Source organism: Camelina sativa, chromosome 13 (genome assembly GCF_000633955.1).
Source record: "Camelina sativa cultivar DH55 chromosome 13, Cs, whole genome shotgun sequence".
In the NCBI taxonomy this organism is placed as follows: domain Eukaryota; kingdom Viridiplantae; phylum Streptophyta; class Magnoliopsida; order Brassicales; family Brassicaceae; genus Camelina; species Camelina sativa.
The window spans coordinates 21682454-21689437 of NC_025697.1; the positions used below are offsets into that span (position 1 = coordinate 21682454).

The 6984-nt window shown below is 34.1% G+C and overlaps 1 pseudogene; it reads left to right on the forward strand.

Moving 5' to 3' along the window:
- Positions 1-1462, forward strand: part of LOC104738472 — a 3102-nt pseudogene extending 1640 nt beyond the window's left edge.

Sequence of the window (6984 nt, forward strand, 5' to 3'; positions counted from 1 at the left end):
TTTTTTTTTTTTTTTTATCAATTTGCATGATCATAAGTTCAAGCCTGAATGATTAATTAACTGAATCTTCTAATGTAATCGTTTGAGCAGATGTCCTTGACGTTATTCTTAATAAATATCCAAGTGTGGCGGATGAGCGAGATGAAGAAGGAAGGACTTGTCTTATGTTTGGGGCATCCATGGGATATTATAAAGGGGTATGCAAGCTCTTAGACCAATCAACAAAGGGTGTATTTGTATGTGAAAATGATGGATCCTATCCAATCCACGTGGCCGTTGAGAAAAGTCATTTTGAAGTTGTCATGGAGATGCTGAAACGTTGTCCATATTCAAAGCATCTGCTTAACAAAAAAAGGTCAGAACATCCTTCACATCGCAGCTGAAAGTGGGAAACTTTCAATTCTACACCACTTGACTTCATGTGAACGTACATATTACCATCTGGGTAATGAGCAAGATGTGGATGGGAATACACCTCTGCATCTAGCTACCATAAAGTGGCGCCCTAGAGCTATTCATTGCCTTGCAAGGAAAAAGAACCTGTTGACACAGAACAATAGTGGCTTGACAGCTCTGAATGTTGCCGACTTAAATCTGCAACCCCACTACATCTTCCGGGAGGTATGTCTAGTTTACCACATTCTAATCCCACAACATCAATTATTTTACAGCTTGTGAGTTTTTGTTACCCTTGAGTTTGGATTACAGAGGTTGACACTGATGGCCTTAGCAGATGCTCAGTTAAAAAACTATCCCAAATACAGGCATACCATGGGGCTAACAAGACCAATAAAGCCTAAGGGTGGCGGAAACAAAGATTACATCAACGCTCTTCTAGTAGTGGCAGCTCTTATAGCCACCGTGACGTTTACTGCTGGATTTACTCTACCAGGTGGATTTAGAAGCTCTAAACCAAACTTGGGGATGGCAAATCTAGTAACTAACCCTCGTCTCATCCTTTTCCTGATATTTGACATGATAGCATTGGAAGCCTCATTTATGTCTGTGGTTTGTCTCATAGTGGCGCAACTAGGTGATCCTGCACTACATCAGAGCTCAGTGCAGGCGGCCATGCTATGTTTGTATATAGCTATATATTTCATGAGCTTTGCATTCTTTTTCGCCATGGTTATTGCAGCTGGGAATGTTACATGGCTTCTTTCCGTCTTCATCTATTTGACTATCCCAACATTAATGCTGATGCTCTCAACGTTTATACCTCACGCTCTTCTACATAGGTCTGGCTTTCGTTCTAGGTTGTTGTGGTATTTAGTCTATCTTGGGAATTCAATTGATGACGACGGAAGCGAAAGGTTGCCTCTGCGTGAAATTCTCTGGAGATATTATTTATCCAAATGTCGAAATGCCACACACTAGTTAGTTAAAAAGGGAATGCTTCTGATGCAAGGCATCCACGTTTTGGTTTTTCTCTATAATATTGGATCATTTGGGTTGTCTTTTCTTTCTAAACATTTTCGGATTTGCTTCTATATATAGATTTTAGGCTTAAAAAGTGTACTAGCTTTTGGTTTAATTTGTGACTATAAAATGCTAGTCTCTATTATTATAAGAGTAGCAATGGACTTGGTGTGTGTACCAAGTATTGGTGAATTATACGTGTGAGTGTCTACTGTTCTTACATTACAATTTTTAATCTGTGGTACCTCCACTTTTAGAGTACACAAATAAAGATACTTGAATAGTTAATTCTGTACTACGTACGTTCCTGTGGTGAGTCTAATAAACATTTCTACAACAGATGAGGAAATTAATTAATCCTAAAAATATTCATAAGGATAGAGTAAACACTCTCCTATTCGTGGCAACACTGGTGAGTGATGGCTACAGTGGCGATTGTTGCAGGCTTGAGTGTGATCAGTGTGCTACTAGGTTAATACAGGCTATACAGCATGCACAGAGTTCAAGTCAAATGTCAAATATTCTTTAGAAGAATCTGCATTTCATGCTTTTGTCACCTGCAATAGCATTGCTATAGGCCTATATATAGTGATGTTATTATATCCTTCATATTTACTTTAGCGGTCTCTCCTTCCCACTGTAAATTTCTTTTGAATTTAAACTGTCTTTTGTTCCTGTGATAATTGGTAGCTATTGTAATAGTAGATTAGCTTGTAATTTTCCTTTGGAATGAAATCTTCACATTAAAACCAAAAAGAAGAAATATATTTTTGTGTCACTAGTTCAGTAAGTTGTTTGCATTATTTAATTTGTATTTATACTATTAAAGCATAAGTACTCACTAGACTCAAATTGGATCATGACTTTGTTTTGATACGTTTTTCATTAAAAATGATTAGAGAATCATTTAATTTAATTAAATTACCCATTCGTTTCGATTTCAATAAATGACCATTATACCCCTTAATCACTCACTTAATTACGACCGGGTCCCCATTCGTTTCGATTTCAATAAATGACCATTATACCCCTTAATCACTCACTTAATTACGACCGGGTCGGGACGCGAATCCTCTTTAACCCGGTAATAGAAGAAATAAAAATCGCGGATCCGTTTGTAATCCAGGATTATAATATTCGGATCCTATATGTTTATTAGTTCAAGAATAATTATTCCTGTCGCCAAAAAGAGGTATAATCCATATAAATAAGGAAACTGGTATCCGAGTATTTAATGGCTTCAGTAATATCAAATATTAATTACTACCATACTTAATCCCTATAATTATTATGAATATTAATAATAATGAGAAAATTTTAATACTTATTGACTTTGTTGCTTCCAAAATAACCAATAGATTAAATACGAAATTGTATATATATGTAAACTTATTTGATTTGCTTTTATATTGTGAGATATTTATGGAAACAAAAAATCAACTTAATAAAATTAAATAAAAACAAATCATCATTTAGTTTAGATTTTTCAATATTTCCTTAACGAAATTATAGTAATTAATTATGATTAGTATATATGGAAAGAATAAAAAACGCAGAAATTAATTATATGTAAAATTGTAAACTAATTTACAGAAAATGTGTACTGTATATCCCACATCGACTAAATATTTTGGAATATGGTTCATAATCACTATAAATATATGACTAATATGTTTTGAGTACAAATGAGTAGGAAGCTTGATTTATCAGGTATCCAAATTTAACAGTTTAATTTGGTTCTAAATTTGAGCATATTTAAACTTTTAAAAAGTAAACATATTATAATATATTTACGTTTTCTAAAAAAGTTTAAGAGATTATAATTATTTAAATTTTTATAGAATGTTTAAATTATTATAAATATTTGAACTCCGACGAAAGTTTAAAATATTATAATATATTTAAGTCTATAAAATATTGAAGTAATATTAATATTTTTACTCTTAAATTTTTTAAAATATAAGTCAATAGTTTAGTTTAATTTTTATCAAACTATAAAATAAATTGATTTTTACAATTTTGTTAATATTTGATATATCAAATATTAACTTCTAAATGATAACCTAAATATACCTAATCTCACTATAAATACAATGATTTCCTAACCATTGAAATATCTCACACTAAAATTTAACAAACAACTTCTCCTCTTTTGACAACAAACCAAAATAAAGAAAAATTCATCCTCTTACAAAACTACTATCTGATATTGCAGTGTGTTTATCCTCTTACAAAACTACTATCCGATATTGTGGAGTGTCTATTCTCTTACAAAACTACTATATATCCAATATTGCGGTGTGGCTGTTTCCGTGAAAAGCTACATTTTACAAACTACTTACTCTATTAGGATTTCCAATTTACTGTATAACCCCAAATATACATATAAACATAAACAAAGCAAATAAGTCAAAATAAAAAACTATATTACAAAAATACAAATTACAAAAAAAAGTAACTAACAAAATATATAATCCCGTGCTGTAGCACGGGGTATCACCTAGTTAGTTTATATATTTGCCTCTTCTGGATAATTAACAACAAATCATTATTTTTTACACAAATTTTTCATTTTAGGCAGAATCAAAGGATTTTTGAAATGATTATTGTTGTACAAATTTTTTAATCAACTATAAATATGCAATTCACGGTTGCGTCTATTTATCACAACTTTTAGTAAAGTATAGATATTTTTAATATTTAATAATTTATTTTAAAAGTTGTGTCTTTTTATTATATTTTTTTGTTGATATATTTTCAGGAGAGTTTAAATCTATTTTATTTTATTTTATTTATTAAAAATTTGCATCTACTATTATAACCATTTGTTTGATATTTGTACTTAGGATCAAGTCTCTTCATCATAATATTTTTTAGTAATATATAAATATCAATAAATGTTTCTGAGAGTAATATATAAATATCTTTTTTTCTTCGACCAAACATTAATTAAAGTAGAACTCCAAAATTGGTTGCACAAACAGGAGGAAGAGAGCTTACAAAAGAAATTTCAGAAATAAGATCTCAAAGATCTTAAGACAATCAGTCATCAAATTAGACGCATGTGGGATCCTAGAGAGAGTAAATAGAGGGAATGACTCCTTCAGCAAGGTGAAATCATCCAACAGACTGGAAAAAAGCCGACCAATCTTGAGGATTTTGCACCATCGCTAAAAGCTAAACACAATCTGTCTCGAAACTCTGTCAACTCAATCCCTCATAAAGAATACTCTCCGTAGCTCACAACAGTGATTCTAGTTCCGAATGGAGTGGGGATGGGCTTCCCCTCATCCAGATGATCCGGAAAAACATCTTCAGCTACCATGGAATTTATGGTCGCTCTAGAAGGACATAAATAAAAAGTATTCTCTGATTTCATTCTTCTCCGGTTGTCTACTCCTCCTCTCATACTTTCTCCGGTTGTCTGCTCCTCCTCCCATCTCTTTTCCGGTTGTCTACTCCTCCTCTCATCTCTTCTCCGGTTGTCTACTCCTCCTCCCATCCTTTCTCTGGTTAGTCAACTCCTCCTCTCATCCCTTCTCCGGCTAATCTCCTCCTCCTCTCTCTTCTTCTGTTGTTTTTAGATGGATCTGTGTAGGGTTTCGATTTAGGGTTTTTCGATTTAGGGATTTTCTTTCAATTTTAGGGTTTTTATTTCAATTTTTGGGTTTCGAATTCGATTTTGGGTTTCGAATTCGATTTTGGGTTTTTGTTTCAGATTTTGGGTTTCAAATTCGATTTTCGGTTGCGAATTCGATTTTGGTTTTAGGGTTCTAATTATATCAATTTTAGGGTTTTTACCTAATTCGAATGTAGGGGTTTAATCTAATTTGCTTTTAGGGTTCTAATTATATCGAATTTGAGGGTTGTCTAAATCGAACTTGGTAACACCCTAAATGAAAACATAAGTTGGTGTTTACTTTTTCAATTGGAAGTCTCAGGGTCCATCGTGGCTTTGCATCATCACCTTTTACTTTTCACTAAGACTTCCACCGAGACACTTGATCAGTTATCCGGGTCTTCAACTTGCTTTCAAACTCGGCTCGAACTCTCCCATTGATGGACTGGTCCCAGTTATATGTTTGCTTGTAAAAACATAACATGAGTCAAAATAAGAATCAAGTAAGTAAAAACAAAATCTGTAATTTAAACACATCAACAAACATTTAACTTACCACAAAAGTTTCAAACCACCGGTTTACAACCGCACCTGGTGTTTGGGTTCAATTGGTATGAGCTCCTTTCAAATCTCTTTCAAAGATGGCCCGAACACTAGCAGCAACCGAAGGATACTGGTCAAACCTACATAACACAAGAAAAAAAGGAATGAGAATCAATGAAAATATATCTAAAAAATTAGACAACCCTAACTACATTCTTACCATAGAGTACCCGGAGGGCGTTTAGGGTCCAGTTTCTTTAAGCTAGCACGAGCGGGACTTGCAAGTAGCTCTTCCAAAGTAAAAAAAGAGATCTGAGGAGACTCATCGTTGACATGCGAAGTCGATTGCTGTGGTGGAAGATGATCTTCCACCGCCGGTGAGGTTCCTTGACGATTCTCTTGGATCATCGGTGAGGTACCTTGCGAGGAGGCGGGAGAAGCTACCCTTGGAGCAGAGGCAGAAGAAGGTAACCTTCGAGAAGGGATGGGAGGAGATAACCCTTGAGAAGATATAAATCTTCTGTAAACGTTTTGGCTCCCAGAATGATTTTGGTTGTCTTGTGAAGACATCTAAAAAACAAGTCCAAAAAATACTAAATTAGAATCCTCAAATTTGATATAATTAGAACCCTAAAAGCAAATTAGATTAAACCCCTAAATTCGAATTAGGTAAAAACCCTAAAATTGATATAATTAGAACCCTAAAACCAAAATCGAATTCGCAACCCAAAATCGAATTTGAAACCCAAAATCTGAAACAAAAACCCAAAAATTGAAATAAAAATCCAAAATGGAATTCGAAACCCAAAAATTGAAATAAAAACCCAAAAATTGAAATAAAAACCCTAAATCGAAACCCATCTAAAAAACAAACAGAAGAAGAGAGAGGAAGAGGAGATTAGCCAGAGAAGGGATGAGAGGAGGAGTAGACTAACCTGAGAAGGGATGGGAGGAGGAGTAGACACCGGAGAAGAGATGAGAGGAGGAGTAGACAACCGGAGAAAGGATGAAAGGGTTTGTAGGCAACCGAAGAAGACAACCGGAGAAAGGATGAAAGGGTTTGTAGGCAACCGAAGAAGACAACCGGAGAAGAATGAAATCAGAAGAAGAAGAGAAGTGTTTAGGGTTTGTCGGCTACGGGTGTTGGTTTGAGCTTCGCTCAAACTAGGTTTTTTACTTATATAGGAAATTAATGGCGTCGCAATTCCAACGCAAAATTTGCGAGGGATTTACTAGAGTCCCTCGCAAAAGCATCGCAAACAATAATTAATATAAATTTTCTTATTTAGAGTTTTTTGCGACCAAATTGCGAGGGAACGTAGCAAATCCCTCGCAAAATCTTTAGGGTTTAGGATTTGCAATTGTCATTAGTGCCCTATCTTATATTATAAATATTGAATTAT